Raw genomic sequence first — 24,015 nt, forward strand, 5'->3', positions numbered from 1 at the left:
ATGTGTGAAGTAGTGCAGCATTTTCCACAAAAATGAAACTGTTTTGATTTCACCATTTCATGATAATCGACTGCTATTAAATTCGTAGAGTTGTGCAGCGTGCTATTACGCTGATTTATCTTATGATTAGGAGAAATTTAGACATTCTAGAAAAAAAGCAGCTGAGCATAAATCCAGCTAGTCTTTCCATCATTTACTACTTATATTAAAGTAACAACAGATCTAAGCTACAGCTTTAACATTGATCTCAGTGATTGTTGGGTTAGAAAATTGACCAGTTTCATGTTTGACAGCTGTCTTCTGACCAAAAATTGCATAGTTTTGTGGAGGGGGTAGGTGACAGGGGGCGCTCTTAACCTGCTTTATGGCTTTTGAGCTTAATTTATACTTCTCCGTTGGCTCTCGCAGATAAATTAGCATAGATGTTGTCTTTTCAGACTTCTTCATCACTTGGGGATTGTTGCAAAACAACTCCCCACCAGGACAACAGCGGGCGTAGTGCTTTTCTGGGGTATCCTGCCACTATTACAGTAACATATCCGGTCCAAGATAGTACATTTACTGTTGTGTTTATATTGTTTTAACGTATTTAAGAGATTTTTTAACATAGACAAATTTGTCCCTAATTCTTCTCCACCTCTTCATATGATCAACACGTCTAAACCTAAATTTTTCATCATTTCCATCCACAAATAAAACTCTTGCTGCATATCTTTGTACTATTTCAGTGACGGGTGAATAAATGTTCATATTTTTGGACTTTTTCTGCGAGGCATTCTTCAATCTCTTTAGTTTCTGCAGCTAAATATATTTTTATTTTTTGAGGTGGCAGTAGTGGTGCTGTTGACAAATTTAAAGGAAGCAACATCCAGACAAATCACAGGCTTACGGTCTCCATTACTTTTGACAGATAGTTAAAAGTTGGGCATGGGCATATCTCCGTCACCCTCTGCGAGCCTGTCAGAAAGCTCTTGCGTACACAGATGGTGAAATTTATATTTGGTACTGTAAGGCTAGCAGTTAGCATTTTCAGTTTGCAGATAAGAATAAGAAGAAAAAGAAGAACTTTCTTTTTTCTGTTGGCATCATGGCTTAGACTGAAGGTAAAAATAAGAGAGTGATGTCTTTGGAGGCAAAGCAAAGAGTTAAAACCAGAGGGAACTTCGGCGTTGCCTACAAGTTTGAGGAAGCTAAAGGAGGCTACAAAATTACGGACTGATGGTGACCTGGCTTTGTTGCTACTGAACTTGTAAGTAATAACATTTTTTGTCCAGCAGTGATGATCTTTTTACTTCATGGTTCATTTTATTAGTTGCCTCATGTTAGTGTTAGCGCTGGCTACAGCAGGCTGCTGCAGTGTTCTTTACAACTGTTGTAATTCCACTTTCAAACCAAGTAGGGCGGAAGAGCAGAAAAGCGCTCTGTGTTACTTAAGTACACTGCATAAAACATAGAATAATTGTTCTAAGACCAGTAAATCTCTGTGTGAAAAATAAAGATAAAAAGCCATAACTGGGAAAAGTTCCCAAGTATCTAAAATTAATGCTCGTTTTGGATTCTGTAGCAGCCAAATATTTCATATGGCTGATCTGCGGGTATGTATGCTGGGCATACACTGTACGGCTTTTTCACTTTTTTGAGCCGATTTTCCCCTTTTGTGAGAATCTACAAGATCAGGACGAGTTTTGCACTGAGCGTCATGTAATAGCTAACAATCAGCAATTGTGAGCTTGCATGAATTTCTGGTTTGTTTGATATTTTGCTCATCCCTCGTGAGGGTATCGCACAGTTAAAGCGGCGCTGTGAGCAGCTGCGACCTAGAAAGTACCAGAACCGCTCACTACACATATGTCAACATGGCACGCAGGCTATTTCCCTATTAACACACATTGGTCGTTTTTATTTATACACTTTTTTCTCATCTCTTGTCTTCTTCCGCCTATCCGGGCCCGGGTCACGGGGGCAGCATCTCAACTAGGGAGTTCCAGACCGTCCTCTCCCCGGCCTTCTCCACCAGCTCCTCCCGTGGGACCCCAAGGTGTTCCTGGGCCAGTTCGTAGACTTTCTCCAACATGTCCTGGGTTGACCAGGGGGGCTCCTGTCGGCAGGACATGCCTGAAACACCTCCCTGGGGAGGCGTCCAAGAGGCATCCTAACAAGATGCCCAAACCACCTCAACTGACTCCTTTCGATATGGAGGAGCAGCGGATCTACTCCGAGTCTCTACCGAAGGTCGAGCTTCTCACCCTATCTCTAAGGCTGAGCCCAGCCACCCTGCGGAGAAAACTCATTTCAGCCGATTGTATCCGCGATCTTGTTCTTTTGATCATTACCCAAAGCTCATGACCATAGGTCAGGACTGGGCAGTAGGTCGACTGGTAAATCGAGAGCCTTGCTTTCCGGCTCAGCTCCTTCTTCACTCTTCACCACAACAGACCGGTTCAGCGTCCGCATCACTGCCGACGCTGCCCCAATCCGCCTGTCGATCTCCTGCTCCCTCCTTCCCTCACTCGTGAACAACACCCCGAGATACTTGAACTTCTCCACTTGAGGCAGGACCTCTCTCCTTACGCGGAGTTGGCAAGCCGCCCTTTTCCGGTTGAGAACCATGATCTCGGACTTGGAGCTGCTGATCCTCATCCCAGCCTCTTCACACTCAGCTGCGAACCTCCCCAGCAAGAGCTGTAGGTCAGAGCCTGATGAAGCTAGGAGGACCAGATCATCCGCATAAAGCAGAGATGAGATTCTCCTGCCACCAAACTCCACACCCTCAACACCACGGCTGACCGGTAACAGTGGGCAGCCCTGGCGGAGCCCAACCCTCACCGGGAACAGGTCCAACTTACTGCCGGCTATGCGGACCAAACTCGCACTCCTCTGGTACAGGGACTGAATGACCCTTAGCAAAAGACCATCCACCCCATACTCCTGGAGTGCCCCCCACAGGGTGCCTCTGGGGATATGGACAGAAGCCTTTTCCAAATCCACAAAACACATTTGGATTGGTTGGGCAAACTCCCATGCCCCCTCCATCACCCTAGCAAGGGTAAAGAGTTGGTCCACAGTTCCACAAACAGGATGAAAAATATACACTTTTTTTTGCACACAATGACAAGGATGGTCAAAAATCGTGTTTAAGTCAAATTAAACTGATAAAACACTAATTTACTTTCTTACTTTCGTTTTCCTCATCCAATCCCCATAAACTCCTGTGTGTCCTACAACAGCACTCTCGAAGGAACACAGACATCGATAACAACACAAAAAAGTCTGATGTTGCTACCACACGTACAGTGTGAGCAGTCAGGTCACATCTGAGAACTGGGTCGTAGCGTGAGATTTGCTCTGCCGTACAAGTCGTACAGTTTGAGCTGAATCTGAACGCTACGACTGAAAAAGTCACACAGTCACACAGAACTGAGCCCAAAGGTTTGATGATAAAGTTTGTTTCAGCTTCTAAACAACTCTAGGACTCTTTTTTAAGTTTATGTTTCATGACTGCACTCACACTTTTAAATTCAAGCTGTTTTGACTTTGTGTCCCGTCTCTTAATTTCTGCAAATGAAATATTGTTTTCATGTTTAACTCAATGAAGGGTTTAAGTTACAGGCCTTGGTTTTGTTGTTGAAACACTTTTCACCTGGTGCCTGTAAGCCTGAGTTTTTCCATCATATGTTGGGAAATGATGTCTTTTTACCAGTGATCTCATGTTGCATTGCAAGGTTGCACGCAATCTGGGTGATTTTTTTTTTTACCAAATTCTAGCCCAAAATCTGGAAAGCTGACTAAGGTAAAGCCATTTTTGTATTTCCTTTGCATCCTTTTGCTATTTTGAGGCAGGTGATATAAACATATATGCAATATATTCTGATTCTATTTACATTTTTATATTTCTTTTTAGATTTTAAACAAAAGATTTCTTCTTTCTAAATCAAAAGGAATTGGGGCAGTTTTGCTGTGCTCTACAGAATTGCTGAGATTATTCTCTACATGATCAAGAAAAACATGAATTTGGTGTTATGTCATTAAACTTTAAATCAAAATAACATCTTCTGTAAATGTGGCTGAGAACTAAAACACTGTTTATACAAACAAGTAGAACATTGTACTCAAATCTTCCCACTCACGTTCCTTCCTTAATCACTCCAGAGTTACATTTTCTATTTAAAGCCTGTAAAAATAATCTGTGTCCTTAAAACAAGCTTCACTACCGCAGCTTATTAAGCATGTTTCTGTTTCCAACGTTGGAACTTCAGGGTGAATTTACCAGAACTTCCCAGCATGTTCGTGTCTCCACTTCACCGTGCCGGCTGAACGGACGTTTTCAGGACCTTTCGATGTTGCTGAACAGGGGTAGGCAATCGGAATGGCCTGGCTGAGTAGCTGAGCGGAACCTGATTGGTTGTAAATCAGTAGGAAATGACATCAGCAGATGCCGTCCCAAACAACAAAAAGTTGCCTTTGAGGCAGAATGCAAGGAAGAGAAAATAAGCGCAAAACTCAGACCACCCAAAAACACGGTAGAAAGCCCCCACAGTAATGTAACTCACAGGGATGTGCTGTGTCACAGAGCGCCGTAAAAAAAAATGAAGCTTCTTCCGGTCATTGAATGTCACAGTTTACATCATGCAGCCACTCTCATCCTCTGATTGGATTAAATAATGCCATACTTTCACGGAATATAACTTTTACTGTTATTAAAGAGATACTAAGCAGTTTAGCTAGATTTTAGTACTGACTAGTGTCCGTTATTAATTCCCTGTGGTAAACCGAAAAGTTCCCTGCTGTGAGTTTGTCTTTTTCACACCTTAATCTAACTGCTGAAATGTCTCCTCAGCTTTCATTAGTTTCTAAAGTAGTAGTTCATCACTAAATCTAACTAATCAGCTGGGTTCATGATCTAAAACATGCAGGAAACGTGCTGGAAACAGACTGCAGCTCCACCATGTCAGCTCCACTCCACAGCTCCCTCCACCAGCAGGGGGCAGCCCACCAACTCTGAAGTTGCAAGTGTGGTATTCTGACCACAAAGGGTGGTGGAGGTCTGAGTAGCATTTCATTAACTCTGTAAAGGTTCATTTTAGTATATATATATCTGTATTTTAATATATACTTGCTCGGTATTTAGATGCATGAAAAGGTTGCATAGTTTGCCTTTAAAGTGAAGGTCAAGGCCTGGGTGGAGACGTATTTCATCCACACTTCCTGTTAGGAAAACGCTTCTGAAAGAGGCATCGCCTGGCGGACCGAGAGAGCAGCACTGAGGCAGTTGTAGACCACACCCCCCTCAACCCCAAGAAAAATGAGTTGTCAACGAGCGCGTGCACACACACACACAACTTACCGCTCAGGAGAAAAGCAGACACAGATTCTGCAGCATTCTGGAGGATATCCTATTAAACGCGATCATTAGATGAAAAAGGGAGGAGGGCATTATTTTTCAAGGAGGCGAGCGGCTCGCAGCGCTAATGTGTCATATCAGCAGGTGAGTGGCTGAGCCAGGTGGAGGTGCGGCTGCCTCACCTGGAGACCAGTGCAGTGCAGCCACGTTGTAATTTGCTGATGTCACGTTTTTCAGCTTAGCCATCAACCACAGCTGATTCTACATAAATGTGGAGCAGAGTTTTTAACCTGAAGATGGAGATCTAATTATGGTTTGGGGCTGAAATATTAAATTTATAGTAAGTTGCACTAAACTGCCACACTAATGATTACACATGTGTACAGCACCATTAGACACTCATCTATACAGGTTATCAGCAAAACAAAGTGAATTTAGGCGTTACTTGCCCTTTAATGTTACTGTGGACGTTTTGGGCGCTAATCAGTGACATCACTCACTGCCGAAGCAGTCGTGACATGCTGAAGTCTGTGCAAAGTCCTGAAAAGGCTGAATTTGAATGGAGACACAACAGCTGAGAGGACTGGGCCATTGAATCTCATAGTCAATTTCCCCCTCCCAGTATTTACCCTGAAGTTCTGACAATGGAAACACATCTAATAGTGATCAAAAGGAGTGATCATGTAACTAATCAGAAAGACAGTAAAAAGAACCTAAAGGAAAATTCACATTTGCACCAGTTTTTGTTTTTCTGTTGCTTCCTGTTCAGAGTGCACCTTTAAAGCTTGTAAAAACACTCAGCAGGACCAAGAGGGTGTGGCCACTGAGCGGTGAGTGCAGATTCCCTTCACGTATGTTCAAATGGGAATAACATGCAGCATCACCATCTTGCACTTACACAAACCCGACGAAACAAAGTGAAAATGAACTGAATTCCATAGCCTGATGGTCAGGAGCGCTGATGTGAAGTTTCAGGATGTGAGAACCGAGCAGAGGCAGCAGAAAACGTCTGTCATTGAGCGATCTCCTTGGTGGTGGTTGTAATTTTTCATAAACCTGCAGAGTTTAAGGCTGCCTGTAAGGGCGGTAATGATTCATGGACAGACCGTAGATGCGGGAGTCTTTTTTGAACCCCTTTAATAGCTAAATGTGCTTCAGGTGCCAGTGTTTACTGAAAGAGCCATGCAGGCTAGTTTATAGCTCCTAATGTCATCGTTTCCATTCAACCAGTAGAACCTTAATGGAACCAACATGTCTTATCTCCTGCTTTTAACCAATCAATGAAAATGTTGTTTTTTTATCTTTTTGACCATGCAGTGCACTCCCCTTTTTTTAATGGATATTACTTTTAGTGAAGGTCTCAGTGGTGGTGTGTTTTTGCCATTTAACAGTCATTACTACTACCTTTGCATATTTTGGATGCATAATGGAACTTTAATTGATGGAATTTTTTGCCCTTGATTAGCTGCTTTTTATTTAATGTTTTTATGTAATTCAGGCTGTGATATGCTTTAGCGGCACACAGAGTGACTCTTCGACTCTCACACAGACGGAACATCTGTCAAAAATTATTCTCAGCATGACATTGTAATGGTAAAACCTGTCTATCTGAGCTCTGGCATGAAATATTCACTCAAAATGCAATGAGAGGTGGCGTCATGCTACATTTTGAAGCTCAAGAAGACACGGTTTTAAATGGCATTTGGTATATCCGGCTTTAAGCCAAAGCCCCAATAAAAAGTACATTGATTAACATTTTTTTCCCCCCACTTTGACGTCTGTAGTACCGCGCATGCAGATGTGAAACGTGTGAAGTTAAAAGACCTGTTTGAAGCTGTTTAGAACTTTTCAGAACAAGGATAGGCCTATATGTGATTAAAATGTCACCGTTGGAACTATAGAGATCTTGTTTGTTCTGAAATATAAGTTGTTGTTTTTTTCTTGAGACATTTTATCAACCCAGAAGAAAAATGCGTAGATCAGATGAAATCCTGCCTCCACCCAGTAGGTTCCACCCATTTCATGATGGAAGTCTAGATTCCCAGCAAAGCATTGTGGTCCATAAAGGAGAATAAAGCAGCTTTTGCAGCATCTATGCACAGGGACATTTCCCAGTGCCCTGGCTGCTGAACTGGCCCACTAACCCAATGAGAACTGCATCCCTGGAGACTTTCCATAAAGGAATCTAGCCACTAACACACAAACCACTCAGATGGAGAAAAGACGGCTGGCATGGATTATTGTCCCTGTTTGTTCCTAACGTTCACCCGCCAAACTTTATACTTTTCAGGAAGCGGCAAGGCAGTTAAGCAGTTTGGTTTGAATCATTGCTCTGGCCTCTCCATTGGATGGTTTTAAAACTGGAGTGGCACTAGTTTGAGGAAGTAATCTGTCTAAAAACCCTCTCCAAAACTGGCAGAATTTAACAAGCAGTCCATGAAGTCACGATCACATTCTGGCTCGGTTTTTGAGAAGTCCTAAAGATTATGCCCAACTTTTTCAAATTCTTCTTTATGAAGACTGAACAGGTTCCTGTACCTCTCACAGCCAAAAATGCAGACTAGATAAGAAAGAAATCACTCCTTCACAACTGTGGAGACTAAACTCCCTGCTAGCTACGCGGAGAGAGTAGGCATTAGTGTTTACAGTCTAAAGGAGGAGGGATCCGGATTTGTAACTCTCTGGATTGGGAGGGGAGGTGCGTGATGACAACAACCTGTTCACTCCAGACGGTTGCAATAGCTTTTTAGACCTGCAGAGCAGCTGCAGCTGAGACAGGAAAACGCACGTGTGAAGCCTAAATCTGCTTTAGGAGTGTTTTTTCCAAAGCTCCAAAAAGAAAACGTTGCATGATAGATATAAATGAAGATGTGGCTTAATCAGCAACAAGCGCTAACCACAAAAATGTAAAGTCACATTTTTACAGCTTAGTTTCATAAACTCAACCCCACTTCGCTCTGGGCAGTTTGATGCTACCCGTGCTGTAATTCTGCTCAACTCTAAACTTCTATCTGTCTCTGCCTTTTGGAGCTAAGCTAAATAAGTCCATCCACATATTTTATGTTCACTGCAGCATCTTATGTTGGCAGCTTGTGACGAATTCAAACATTTTTAGTGAAGATGTCAAATCTAAGAAGGGAGCTTCTGATAGGAAGGTTCCTTCGAATTTCTGAGTCCATCGCTGTGACATGAAGGAGTTTTTATGTATAAAATCATGCAAACGGTGGATCCAGGATCTTCCCCTTCCTGTCTTCTCTGCCCCTTCCTCGCTGACTTTAAGACCAGAATCCAGTGCGAGAGGGGGAGCCTATACAGTAGCTCCTGTCTTTTAATGAAAGGTGTTCATCACCACCGTGTCAGCAACAGTGTGTGACTACCACAGGTTGACGCCACTTAGTCACCCTAAGGGGAGCTTGTGCTGTCAAGTACAATTTGCAGTTCTGCCATTTTAGCCAGACAGACGAACCAACTTGGACAGAACCGAAGAGCTGGGCCACATAATGGGCCCTCCAGTTGTCTTTTTCTTAAGAAAGTGTATAGGATGACGTTTTTTTTCTCCTTTGTGTCCTCAGATCGGACTCGTTCTGCTGTGCCAGTCACTCCTCGTTTACACCGACACATGAATATCTCACACTTTTGCTCATCGCCCACTCAATTACATCACCATCCCTGAAAAGCCACAAAAGGTCAGTGAGCCATAGATGACCCATCTTTCACTTGGCTTTTACAAGCAAGCGCCTTCTCTTTGCCCCAGTTTCTCTGCCTGGCTGAGCCCTGATCACAGGCATAAGGGGTGGGGTGGGGGTGGGGGGTGGGGGTACTGCAATTCTTACTGACATCCTAAGATGTTGTGATTGCTCGGGGGGGAGGGGCTTTGTGTGTGAGCTGGGCAGAGGGTGTTGGTGGCAAGATAGGGACAGAGGCCTTGCCACGCAGGGACCTTCAGCATCCTGGAGAGGTTTGGAGAAGGCCGGCCTGACACCGGGCTTTCGGGGGGGAGAAATCGCTGACGGAGCTTCAGCGAGGGAGGGATGAGAGGAGTGAGTCGGTGCAGCTCCTCCTGGTATGCCAAATCGTCCCATGACCCATGCAGTGATACAGTCACGCCACAATCTAATCTCCCTTACTGTAATCACTGTGTAATTACAACTGTTTGCACTAAATAATTCACCAGAAGCAACCGCTGAGACAACATCCAGCTTTCATGGAATGCACTTCTTTGAGTTTTTCCGCTGCAGCCCATTACACCACTTTACTCTGCTGGGCAGGACCAAACCACGGAGATAAAAAAAAAATAAAAAAAATAACATCTTGTGTGATAATGTTTTGACTTGAGTTCACATAGCTCTGAGCTTGACCTGCCAGGGTTTGGCCAAATTGCTTGAAACCCTCTGTTTCTGTAGACAGTCTTCCATAAGATGTTGGTGAAACAGAACCCAAAAATCCCTGGAAGCTTTATTACTCTCATTTTTTTCAATAACTCACTCAGACGTCCAGTTGTGAGCCATATTTCATCTCTGCTCTGAAGAACGAGTCTTCCGACACCAAACATGAGAAAAACTCAACGGGCATGTCTGGAGGGGGGGGCAGCTTAGCCACAGAAGATCTCAGCAGCGGCAGAGAACACATCAGAAATCCCTGCCGTAGGCGAGCATAAGTCAACAGTGCCTAATGTGAGCCTTTGGTATGCATGATGTTAAATAGATTGTGAAAATGCTCTTTTCATGACTAAGATGAAGCTTTTCATTAATCTCAGAGCTGAACCTGCTTCTGCAAAACAACGAGCGTCCCTCGCAGGAGAGACAAAACACCCACGTTGGATGGGAGGGTTCTCAGAAGAGATGGGCTCACTCTCTATGCATCCGCCCCCCTTAGCGCTGAGTACAGTGGTGATTTGCATGTTTGTAGCCATATAAAATATGTCAAGTGCATGGCATTCTGTAATAATAATTTATTTTTTCTGCATGAGCATGCATCGTTTTTTGCAAGTGCCAATGTGTGCGTGCCTCTCAATGGCATCTACATATGCTCTTGTGCTCTTTGTGCAGCGTGTAGGAGGATGTGGTTGAGATAGGTTTTCACAGAATTTACAGTGAATTTTATCTAGCCTTTTACTTGCAGGAAAGCAGCATTTGGTCAGAGATGTAGTCTTTTCATTTTATTTCGGAAGGATCCTGTTAATGATACCCACATGTTAAAATAGAAACCAGCAACAAGATCCAAATAGTATTTCTGTTTAAGAGGTAATAAAGCTACGTATATATTATTTACAAGAAGAAAACTGAAAACTTTTGTTCTTCTAAATAACAGAAAACCTTCATGTTTGTTAAACTTGTTTAGTTAGTGTTACCAGACACATCGTTTAAATGTACGCATCTCCAACGTTTTCTGTTGTTTCAACGTGACGCTGTGACAGCTCATTTAAATGTGGAGCTTAAAGTCCCGCCTTCCAGTACATAATAATAAAGTATTACATTTATCTAAAAAAGAGTTAGCAACTGAATGAAAAATGATCTAAGCTGTATTTTCCTTAGGGAGCCAAAGGCTTGGTTTATGCTTGACGCATTCACTTTCCGCTTGGTGATGCGACTCACGGATGGAACGCGCTTCACAACTCGCAGCGTTTATGGTTCATGCAGCTCGTCTCTGCGGTGAGCCAATATTCTCCCAAACTGTAGGGGGCAGCATGGAGCTCTACAGCATGCATCCAACACTACACCATAGTAGAAGTAGAAATTACTGTTGTTTACAACATGGCATTCCAGCATTTTTTACAGCGTCCTCATCTTTTCCGACAGTGCAAGCTATTTCTCTTCAAGAATTATTAACAACATGTTGATCACGGTGATCTCTGAGAGCTGAATCATACAAATGTCTGTATTTACGAACCTCTGCCATACTACTTCTTGCCAGTCCGCCATGTTTTTCCGCGTCCGACCGTCCGCGTGGTTAGAAAATTTCCTAGGTGCGCAGGGTGGAAAGTTTGGGCCGTGCGGAGGTGCAGTGGAGGGGCATGGTTGTTCCAATGACGCAATTTCGCCGCGCGAAGCCGTGCGAACCTCACGGACGTGTCAAGCATAAAAAAACCTTTAGAAAATTTCCTAGGTGCGTGCTGCAGAAAGTTTGGGCCGTGCGGCGGCATGGTGGAGGGGCGTGATTGTTAAAATGATGCAATTTTGCGGCGCGGAGCCGTGCGAACCTCGCATAAACCAAGCTTAAAGGTTGGTTTATGCTTGACACGTCCACGAGGTTCGCACGGCTTCGCGCGGCGAAATTGCGTCATTGTAACAACCACGCCCCTCCACTGCACTTCCATGTGGTAAGTAGCAGCTACGCTGGGGGGAGGAGATTCTGTGGTGATGTCATTTATCATGATGTACGTATCTGATTTGTAGTCATGCTAATTACGAACTTTTGCAAGCTGATAAATCTCAAAGTACGTGACAGGCGTGGTCAAAACTCCCATCATTACTTTTCATTTAAATTGACTTACAATATGTGTGTGATCCAGGGTGTATAAGGCAAAGCGGATTAGAAAAAAGCTCTTTTCACCCCGTTGACTTGGGAGGAGGCTTAAGCTTGGTTTATGCTTGACGCATTTACTTAACGCTTGGTGATGCGGCTTGCGGATGGAACGCGCTTCACAACTATGGTTCATGCGGCTTGTCTCTGCGGTGAGCCAACATTCCCCCAAACTGTAGGGGGCAGCATGGAGCTCTACAGCATGCATCCAACACTACACCATAGTAGAAGTAGAAATTACTGTTGTTTACAACAGTTGTTAATGAAAGTTGAGAGCCAACTCAGCTCTTTTAGAATTGGTGGAGTGTTCTTGTTTCCTCCAGGATCACCAGTTTTCCGTTTGTTCCCCTTCCTTGCCTTCACATATCGGTCCCTCGTGTTTTTCCAGCATTTTTAACAGCGCCCTCGTCTTTTCCGACAGTGCGAGCTATTTCTCTCCAAGAATTATTAACAACATGTTGATCACCGTGATCTTTGAGAGCTGAATCATACAAATGTCTGTATTTACGAACTCTGCCATAACTAGTTCTTGCCAGTCCGCCACATTTTTCCCTGTTTGACCGTCCGCGTGGTTAGAAAATTTCCTAGGTGTGTGGTGCGGAAAGATTGGGCCGTGCGGAGGCCAGGTGGAGGGGCGTGGTTGTTAAAATGATGCAATTTTGCCGCGTGGAGCGGTGCGAAGCTCACGGACGTGTCAAGCATAAACCAACCATTAAGCTCCCTATTCCCTTACATTGGGGGGTGGGGGTCTTAAACAGCATACTGGAGCCAAACAATAGTTGAATTTATTTACTTATTTTTTACAGATTTCAGTATGGTATCAGAGGCTTTCCTAAATGTCATTATCAGATAAGATCAGACACCAAAATTGCAGTTTACAAGCTGAAGTTGAGTCAGATTATCAGCTAACGAATGCTGCCAGTTCGCCTTTGTGTGCCTGCTTGCACATCTGCACCGGTGATTACAAGTTTAACATCCCCACACAGGTGTCACTGATACCTGTAAACGATGGTGTGCAAATTCAAACTAAAACAGGTTTCACATGTCAAACTGTCGTCCTGTCATGCTCTGTTAAAAAGGAGGTAGAGACAGTTTAATCAGCCGTTGCAAAGTTAAATGAATCACTACAGGCCATCAGAGAATTCTGGCCTCACTTTGGTGCCCAGGATGCTAATTTTAGGGCACATCAGGCGTATAGTCGTTACAAAGCTCTCGTCACGTTCTGTCAATTTTCTGGAACCTGCAACACACTAATCTCATCATAGCAACCACGGCAATCTCCTTCTGAGCAAGAGTCATTTTTTTGAATCAAACACCTTCCCACCAGCCAGCAGAGTGTGACTGTGAGAAGCAGTGCTGTCCCCAGGTAACAACCCAGGCTTCCATTTGTATTGCTGATGTCTGAGCCAATAAATGTGGACTCTTTATCAACACCTGGGTTGATAAGTGATGACTGTGAAGAGATCTTGATTTCTACAGCAGGAGTCTTGAAAACAACTTGAAACTTGTGTCAGTTTCCTTCAAACCAGCTGTTTTTTTTGTTTTGTTTTTTTTTTGGGGGGGGGGGGGTAGCTTTGGTTAGGATTGGCGCATTAGCATGGCTACTTCACAAATCACTGAAATTGAAATCCACTTGGAATTCTCACCAAGAGGAAACCTCATGTACTCATGGAAACAAAGCAGCATTTTTAAAATATTATTATTATAACCATATGGACTTGCAAGAAGTGCTAGTAGTGACACAGGTGACAAGTTAAAGAACAGAGTGAAAACATTTTTGAAAACATTTTGAGTTGCCTCTGTAGCTTAAAGGATCCCTGCTTTATAAGCTTTCCAAGACCAGGAGATGAGCATTTGATGTTTTACCCTTAAGGTAAATCTCAACATCTCTGCATTTAAAGTAGCACTGAACAGTTTCCTGCTCCTCTGCCCTACTGGTTGAAAGTGGTAGTACAACAATCGTAAACAACCCTGCTACAGCCTGCTGTAGCTAGTGCTAACAACAAGCTAACACTAACAACAGCTAATTAATACTCCAATAAACTACAAAGTAAAAGGATCCACACTTTTGGACAAAAATATTACATTATTCAGTAGCAACAAAGCCAGGCCACCATCAGTCCATGATTTTTGTAGCCTCCTGTGGCTCCCTCAAATTCCAGTAGGCTGCACCAATGTTCACTTTGGTTTTAGCTCTTCGCTTTGCCTCCAAAGATATTACTCTTTTACTTTAAGGCTTCGCCAAGATGTCAACAAAAATGTAAACTTCCTCTTTTTCTTCTTCTCGCGCTTTTTATTAAGAATCGGCAAACTGAAAATGCTAACTGCCAGCCTAACAGCTAACAGCCGTAAAGCAGGTAAAGAGCACCCTCTAGAGAACCTACCCACTCCACAAAACTGTTAAGTGCAGTATCTGGACAGCAGAGGGCTGCAGAGTGGTGTTCAAGGTGAAGATGATGACGTTTATACTCACACAGTCACTCAAATCCACTTTTGAAGGAATAGCTTAAAGTGTTAAAAACTGTTTGGTGTTGCTTTAAAGGTGCAGTATGTATGAAAATAGTGAGATTTTTACAGTGAGAAAATTCCAAAAGAGTCAAATGTCTTAGTCATTTTGGAAGGAAGGTTATACTGAAACATATTTTATATCCAGCTGCAGCGGGGAATGTCAGTTGTTCTCCTTTCAAAACAAACAAAGGAAGCATAGGTGGAGATCCCAGGGGGGACGGGGGGATGCGTTCCCCCCCACACAAAGTTGCCCCCCCCCCACACACACACACACACACACACAAAAGTTATTGTACACACATAAATACCATCAGTAAACCTGTATTGTCGTCTAAAACCACAACGTAAAAGTTAGTCTGCAAATACAAAACAATGTGTTTTTAATTGTTGAGAAATTATAGTCCGTCCCCACCCCCCACCCCCCCAATTCCTCAAGTTGGTACGGTCGGTCCACACACGCTGTTTCCAACGGGCGGGGCTGCCGGCTCTGCCTCGCTCACAGCTTCACAGCAGCCCGCAGGCTCACAGGAGGCGGGAATCAAAAAGCCAGCAGTTTCCAGCAGTAAGTCAATAATCACACGCTTGTTCTACAAACTTAAATATGTATGTCAAATGTGGTCATAAATGTCAATCACAGACACCGATTATCTTTAGATTTTGATCACCGGTCGGAGATCCCTTTATGACAGACCACCACCACCACAGTAAAAAAAAGTTGTCACTTCATGTTCTCTGGTCATTCCAGGATTATTCCGCTATTATTATTCCATTCACTAAGGTGATCAAAAGTTCCTTTTTCCGGACACGTACGCTTTCACGGTCTGCCCCTGGAATCTGCGGAGCATTTATAGATCGATGAAAATGTTCATGTTTCATCCTATTTAGCAGATGAATATGGTAGAATCAAAACTAACTGGTCCGATGTATGGAAAACCACAGCGTTTAACCGCTCTTATCCCATCTTCCCCAGGCTCTGCAGTTGTTTACAATATGTCAAAGTGCAGGTGCACCGTGCAGCTTAGGGATGAACTGGTTGCAGCAAATGTGTGGTGGAGGCACGTTACTCAAAGCTCTCAGTGTAAAACATAGAGCCAAATGTCAGAAAATCAGCATTTCATACATATGGGGTCAATTTAGCAATTTAGCTAACCCTTTCACACGGATAAATTGGGGGCAAATTTGCATCAAAATCCTAACCAACTAAGTTGAGACTTTAAAATGTTTCCTCAACCGTCTTAAAAATTAATGGAATCAGATTTGTTGATTTCGTTCTAGTTAAACAGCAGCATGTTTACTTCATTTCCTTTCTAACTGATGTACAGACACGGAGCTGATATCTGGGAGTTGAAGCACGTCAGCGCAGCGAGCAGCTGATTTCTTGTAGGTGGTCACTTTCTGCTTAGTGCTCCCAGATGAAAGCTGAATCGATGTGTGAACAAGACAAATCTGCTAACATGTCGTGTTTTCGGCTTGTCGAACTGCCCCCAGGAGGGGAAAAAATAAGTATGCTGCATTTTTAAAGAGCAACATAACATCAGCAGAATGTTCCGTTTTCTGATCTTCTGTGTTTCGATGTCTCTTCCTGCTACCATTAATATTAAAGTCTTTTAGTGAGGGTAGTATTCACATTTAATATAAAAAATGCATTTTAAAGAATTACATTCAAACCCAATTTTGAGAAGAGTTTCAAAGAGATTGTGAAGACATGCATCAGGTCAGTTTAGACCTGTTCAACCACTCGTTAACGCAGGTAGCTATTCTGTGTGATGAGGGTGGCTTATAAAATCGCTGTGTTCTCTACTGTGAATAAATGTCTTGTGAGTTGTTACCTGTGAGAAAAAGCTCTGGTGCTCCTGGTTCTGGGAATAGATGTTTGTCTGAGGCGGGACAGAAAACGGTTGACTTATGTGCCTTTTAATTAATATTCATGGTATGCAAATGCCTCACCTCTGATAGATTAAAGGCAATGCGACTCTTCCACTGCCTTCTTTTGTCTTTTTTTTAATGCAACATTGATGTTTTATCATCACAAATAACAAAAGCCTGAATGTTTTTTGTCATGTTGTGGAGTTGCTAAAGCTAATGTTAGCTTCTACTTGCAGAGACGTAGTCTGCTCTTTCCTGGCTGCAAAATCAAGACTTCCGCAAACGCATTCCTAGGTGGGCGAGTACAAAAATGTAAATTTACCCTGTCACGAAGAATAAACTGGCTTTTTTTTGTTTTCCTGTCTGTTTTCTTTCTGCAGCTAATGCAGAAAATAGGGGTTGAAGGCTATTTTCATGTTGAGCATGCATGTGGAGTTTCTCAGAGAACAAGACTTCTAAATGGCACCAGAATGGGAAAGAAATGGCACTTCAGTGACTTTAAAGGTGTGGAGCACTTAAAAAAATAACTTTTATGATTATTTCCGATTATAATCGGTGACTCGGAGTTTTTCATGCAGGCTGAACATGAAAGCAGTGTCCTATACCTATCTCCTGCATTAGCTGCAGAAAGAAAATAGATGGTGAAACTCTAGGATTAGAAAAGCCTGAAATCTACGTCTCACTGTCACTTAACATCTATGGACTCAACCCATCTTGACTCGTGACGGGGAAGGCTGTTGTTGGTTTAGCGTCCAGGAAACAGCAGAGAATGTCTCGAATAGTAGAAGCTGATCGATTACATTTGCAACTCCACCACACAGCAGAACACCTCCAGGCTTTTGTTATTTGTGGAAATAAAACATCCACGTCGCAGAGCAAACGAAATCAGTGGTAGCGTGGCATTGCTGCTATCCAATCAGAGGTGAGATGTCTAAATATCAGGAAATAAGGCTCAAAATCCTGACGTGTTAAGCTCTTCTCAGATCTGGCGTTCTGCTAGTTCCTGAAACAGGCGCATCGGAGCTTTTCTTCACCCGAGTATAACTTGCAAAGCATTCATTCCTATTAGAGACCACTGCAAATGTATTAATTAAATGAGTGGCCCACACCTTTGAAGGTAGCATGGTTGTTGGCACCAGATATGGGCTGGTCTGAGTATTCAAGAAACTATTAATCTACTGGGATTTAACAGAGAATGGTCTGAAGCAGAGAACCCAACTGTGTGAATTAAAATGCCTCAAGATGTCAGAGGAGAATTAACAGACTGGTTGGAGGTGATAGAGAAGCAGGAGTAGCTCATATCTTTCGTTACCACCAAGGTCTGCAGAAGCAGCACCTGAGCAAGCAGCTGAAGGCCACACCTGGGGTCACTCCTGTCAGCCAAGAAGAGCAAACTGAGGCTCCAGGTTTCCTGATCTAATAAGTCTCGATTTCAGCTGCAACATTCAGATGGTCGATGCAAGATTTGGTCTAAACCAGTGGTTTCCAAACTTCTGGGCTTATCCCTTGCCCACAAACTGAGCAGGGTCCAGCCAGCAGCGGGCCCTTTCTGCTTGGGCTACAGAAACGTCGGAGGTGAATATCGGAGGTGAAGTAACATTTCAGGAGAAAACAAGAAGGGGGCGTTTCCGTTTGGAAACAAAAATACCCCTTTTAGCGGCTGGCTGGATGATATTGCACAAACTAGCGAAGATAAAGTCTTAGAAGAACCTAAATATCACTGGTTGATCTATCTATCTATCTATCTATCTATCTATCTATCTATCTATCTATCTATCTATCTATCTATCTATCATCTATCATCTATCTATCTATCTATCTATCTATCTATCTATCTATCTATCTATCTATCTATCTATCTATCATCTATCTATCTATCATCTATCTATCTATCTACCGTATCTATCTATCTACCGTATCTATCTATCTATCTATCTATCTATCTATCTATCTATCTATCATCTATCTATTCTTCTATCTATCTATCTATCTATCTATCTATCTATCTATCTATCTATCTATCATCTATCTATCGATCTATCGATCTATCGATCTATCTATCCGCCCACCATCCACCCACCCATCCATCCATCCATCTATGCATGCATGCATGCTCATACAGCCTTTCTGAGCATCTTGTATGTGGCAGCAGCTTCTTTTTCGATTATTTCGTTATGCGGATGCTTTACACGAAAAGCCCTGAAATCAGCAGAAACATTACACAGCCATGCAGGAATAGCAGGAAAAGAAATTACAGGTGATAGTCTGGGAAAATGGGAGGCAACAGCTAAGAGTACTATCAGCACTGACACAGCTCTCATTCTCCGCCAAGCCTCTCATCTCTGGCATCATTGTAACTGTCATTCTTGCGGTGGAAAAGGAGGAGGGCTCAGATAGGCTCAGCACAAAAGTCTGTGGCTCCCCTTTTTTTGTCATTGCAGCCATGATTTCATGTGAAGAAAAGGCTGCATTCATGCTGCTCATTAAAGTAGAGCGTTTTGCGCTGCGGGTGTCTGTGTGCGTATGTCAGTGATGTTTGCTAATTCAGGAATGGTGAGAGGAGGTGGCCCGAAGCTTGGAACTAAGAGATGATGAGAAAGGTTAAAGATGAGGTATCAATGCTTTTTGTCTCATGAGATGATTTTTTGACAGATTTGTTTACTCATTTGTACAATTAATGATCTTATGTCACTTGCACAAGCAAGCAACATAAAGCCACTGCTATTTAACACTTAATGGGCAAATTATAAAATAATACAATTAGTTGTATTTTTTATCTTATATTTTCAACTTTGAACAAAGTTTTTTTGAATAATTAACATATCTAAAATGGTATTTACTTATTTTTTTTTAATTTCACTGATACATTATTCAATTTAAAATAAACAGAGGCAAAACATAGACAAAAAAACATAAAATTGTGTAAAAATAAGTCCAAGATCAAGTCCACCGAGAACCAATTTTTACTTATTATATTTGAAAGTGATTGGTCACTCTGAGTTTTCCATGCAGGCTGAACACGAAAACAGTCTTCTACCCCTATTTCCTGCATTAGCTGCCAATGAAAAAAAGACTGGGAAACAGTCAGATTAGAAAAGCCTGGCAGATCTACGTCACACTGTCAAATAACATTCATGGACTCGCCCATCTTGGCTCATGCCGGGGAAGGCTGTTGTTTGTTTAGCATCCGGGAAACAGCAGAGAACATCTGGGCTAGTACAACCTAACGTTAGCGTTAGCAACTCCACCACACAGCAGAACTCCCTCAGCCTTGTGTTATTTGTGGAGATTAAACAATGTTGCAAATCAAACAGTCAGTGAGAGTCACGTTGCTGTTAGCCAATCTGAGGCAAAATGTCCAAATATCAGGAAATAAGACTCCAAACTCTGCTGTCTTCTGCTCCCCCTCTTCTCCGGCTAACTTCTACTTCCTGAAACTAGAGCAGCAGGGCTTTTTTCCTACAGAAAACACCTCATAAGGCATTAATTCATACAGAGGCCACTTCAAATGTATTGAAAAAAAACCGAGTGTTGATTTACTGCATTTTACAGATGAAATAAACACTAAGCAACTCAAGCTAAGTTCCCAATAAAACGGTTTACACTGTGATTAACTGAGAAGGGGGTTAAAAATAGCTTGAACAATCCACAGCACGAACCAGTGTCTCCTAGGTAATAGTCCCTTAATTGAGTCATGCCAAAATATTTTATTGACTTTTTCATTATCAAAAAATTGAGTTCTGATTAGGAAGTGTACAGAAGAAAGAACGGGGGATTTCTCTTGAAACATCCGCTTGTTATTGACCGCTGTTTGCAATGGTGCTGTTTCTTTACCATTCCTGCTTTGTGAAGCTTTTCTTTTTACCCCCATACAAAAAAGGTGCCCATGTTACAGTGACTTCCAGTAAACCTAGACCTGTGGGCACACAAATGCACCTTCCCACTGCACCATTTTATGAAATTGTGTCTGTAGCAGTGATCATGGCTGTCATTTTTACTCAAAATGTAGTATTTTCCATGCTTTTGTGACCCACTGAGGCCACTTGGGGCAGAAGAGAAAAATAAAACCTAAGAGATATCCGTTCCTGTTTGATGCAGACTGTCTGTATAGCATCAGAACCAACCATCTTTTTACAGATATCTTATTTAAAACATTTACCAGCTTCCGGTTTAAATTATTGTCTTTCATTGATGTTTGAGTTTTTAAAAGCAAACTCTTCAATATCTAAGAATTTGAGAATAAAAAAATAATGAAGTCGCCTTCTTGGTGTCACAGTGAAGAAATAGTTCTTTCTACTAAGTCGTGAGAAGACTATTGGGTTACTGAGGGAGTTATTTACAGCAAAATAAATGAAAGTCAGAGGTGTTCCTGTGTGTGAAGCTGTATTTGAAAAATATGAAGCAATTCAAAGCAGTACTTTAGACTATAATGACATACACCGTATAAAAAATGAATTATGTGTATCATAAAGCTGTATATAGATCAAAGTAAATTACATCAGATTTACTACTTAATTATTTCAACTAAGTGTTACTGTTTTTACTTCATACTTTTTACTTCAAAAACACAAACATTACAGCTCAAAAAATGCTTCAAAGTTCAAAATTCCAAATGCTCTTCCTTAAAAAATTAAACGTTTTAATACAACGACATTTATATTAATCATTATTGATTATTGTTTCCTGGTTTTCTGCTTAAAGCAAAGTGAAAGGCAGAAGAAAACCTGTTTAAGTGAATTTCTGTACTACCTGATCATAATATGGTGTAAACCTCTCAGTGAGGTAAACCAGGATTAATTTCATTCTGGTCTTCAGGTCTGTGCATGACTGAATCAGAGGGCTCCACTTGGGAAAAGGTGAATGTAACTAGATGACAGATTCACGAGCAGGAGGCGAGATGGTTTCCCGCCCCAGCGTAAGATAATGTACATAATCCACTGCAAAGATGTTAAGTGCACTCATTTCACACTCCATTTCACACAATGCCGCCCCTGGAAGAATCTGTGTGTGTGATGACTCAGGGAACATACAACATCACTCTTCTGCATTTTTCTGTTGATGCTTTCCTCCATTGTTATTAATCTCCAGCTACCCCCAATGCCATTTTGGAACTAATGATATGCCTGACATGTAATAAGAGCTGGCTCCGTGTTACGCAGGAAAGCAGCACTTCTCGGTAGAAATCGGCGTTTGGTTGGAAATCACCTTCCCAAAAAAAAGTTGCAGCTTAAAATGCTCAAAATGCTGCTGCTGGAGTCCTAACAAGAACCAAGAAAACCGAGCACATCCAAGCCAATGAATTATTGAAGGTAGAAAATGGAATGTAAGTAGTGAGCTTCAGTGATTTTTGAAGCTCATTCCAGTCGTTGGAAGCAGCAAACTGGAATGAGGAGCGGCCAAATGAGATGCGAGCTTTGGGAATAACCATAAAGATTAAGTTACTGGAAAGTAAATTGCGCTGGTAGTTGGAAGTGATGAGTAATGAGCAAAGATATGACGGGGCTATACCGATGATGGTTTTGTATATGACCTGATACCAGAGTAACAACCTGCAGGAATGGAGTGATGGCCAGTTAATGAGTGAGTACAGATCACAATAAAGGGGTGTAGTGAAAGGGGCACCAGTGACCAAACAGATTGCTGAGTGATAAATGACATTGAATTTATGAAGACTTTTTTTGGAAGCAGTCCGATAAATGATGTCTCTGTAATCTGAGATGGGAAGAATTGTCTTTTCTACCAAGGTTTGCTTTGCAGAATGAGTAAAGGATGGCCTGTTGCTGTATAGAAACACAATTCTAGACTTGGTTTTAGAAAGTAATGAATTAATGTGAATGTCAAATGAAAGTGTGATGTCAAGCCAGATACCCAGATACTTATAGGAACTGACAAGTTGTAGTTCTGTACCATCCAGGGAAACAGCACTAGGGTGAAGAGTGGATTGCGGTAAGTTACGGTTGAAGATCACAAACTTTGTTTTACTTGTGTTTAAATGAAGATGAAGGTTGGAGAAGACATGCTGAAGACAATTAAAGTTGTGCTGCAAGAAGGACAAAGCTGTGTTCAAGGAAGAACTGCGTGAATATAAAATGTGTCGTCTGTATATAAATGTATATGATAGAATAACATAAGTCTGACATCTACATTCACTTTGTCATTTTATCTTATTCTTACATCTAATTTTTATTTGTGCATTTAAATTTGATTTTAAAATCTGCTGTTTTATTTTGTCACATTGATTTTAATGTTTCATGTTCTTGCTGATCCGTGGTCCTTCACCTGGAAAGCACATTGAATTGCTTCTGAATGTGAAGCGTGCTATACAAATAAAGCTGCCATGCCTTTAAAATACATTTTTTATATGTAATTTTGCAATTTGAAAGTCTAATTTCTGCTTGTTACTTTTTCCACATTGACATCGTCACTGTCACTGAGAAGAGAACAAGAGAATATTGTTTTTACGTTCTGGTGTCGTTATAAGAACAAACATTTGATTTTAACCCAGAAAGCTCAGAAAAAAAACAGCTTCTCTTAAAGATAACTGAACCAAAAAGTTGACTTCAAAAATCTATTTTCAGTAACTCCTGGGATGATTTGAAAATAATCAAATGTAGAATAAATCTTCCTAAATGCTACTAGGGCAATAGTTATAGCATGGTATTAGCTTGTGGTTCCTCTGCGTTATCTTTTTATCCACAGAGAAAAGCTGAGCGTGCTGTGTCCGCCATGTTTCTCACGTAGCGTGTTTGGAATTGTTTGGAAAGCCTCCCTCGGTGAGCAGATGGCATCTGCCGAGAGAAGAATGAAGCTGGAACCTGGGCTCTTGGGTCTGCATAGACATTTCCCCATTTCCACCACAAGCTTTTGTTCAAGGGAAGGAGACGGGTCTAGTGGGATTTTAACCACAGGTCTGTTTTAGGGAACAGTGCACTTGTTTGTTTCTTGCAGTCCTGCTCTTGGATCCGAGCAACAGCAACGGTAAAAGCCGGGGAGTCTCTCTGCAGTCTGGAGAACAGATTCAAACACCCTTCTTTCTCCTAGAAAGATGTCAGTCACTCTGATCATCACGGCTTCCATGACTGGAATGCACCGTTTTCATTATTTGCACCTCTTTGCCAACAAAATGAAATAAAAGGATGCTTGCATTCTGCAGACAAGCTAATCTACAGTGTGCTGCTGAGTTCTCATGTATTATTTAGCAGACAATGAGGCTGTGCTACAGTATCTCTTCATCGCTGCTCGCTCTCCAGCCCATGACATATTAAAGAGAACTTAGCATTAGGCAAACCAGCAGTTATATGCTGAGTCTGCACTTGCTAAACTAAGTCTGAGGACAAGATAAGCTAAGCAACGCTTTGAAAAGTAAATCTAAAGCCCTGCACCTCACTGCCTGCTACCATCCACACACAGACTGTTCCTCCCAATCTCTCTCTGGGGGAGATTTCCTAAGCATGCTTTGTTGCAGGAGCCAGGTAGAGCATCAGTCACCCAACAACACACCAACAAGAAAAACCCGGCATAAGACATCAAATCTGCCTCACGGGAGCTCAGGGGCTAGACCAGAGCGAATTAAAAACTCTCTTTTGCTGAGTCTCATTTTTGAGATAATTACCCACCGAGATGAGGAACAGTTCCCCTCTTGCCTGTAAGTTCACACGGAATGCATACAACGGCATATTTGGCTGTAATCACGGCAGCCCCTCCCACACCCCCATCATGAACTATGAGAGTATCTCTGGCCCTGCCGAAAGGCGCTGGGGAGCAACTCTAAATGGAAA

General features: G+C 42.1%; 1 protein-coding gene across 1 annotated transcript in view; it reads right to left on the bottom strand.

The window, feature by feature from the left end:
* LOC107385024 (metabotropic glutamate receptor 4) overlaps nt 1-24,015 on the bottom strand; it is a 280,302-nt gene that overhangs the window by 254,879 nt on the left and 1,408 nt on the right. The window lies entirely within an intron of this gene.

Source organism: Nothobranchius furzeri, chromosome 3 (genome assembly GCF_043380555.1).
Source record: "Nothobranchius furzeri strain GRZ-AD chromosome 3, NfurGRZ-RIMD1, whole genome shotgun sequence".
NCBI lineage: Eukaryota > Metazoa > Chordata > Actinopteri > Cyprinodontiformes > Nothobranchiidae > Nothobranchius > Nothobranchius furzeri.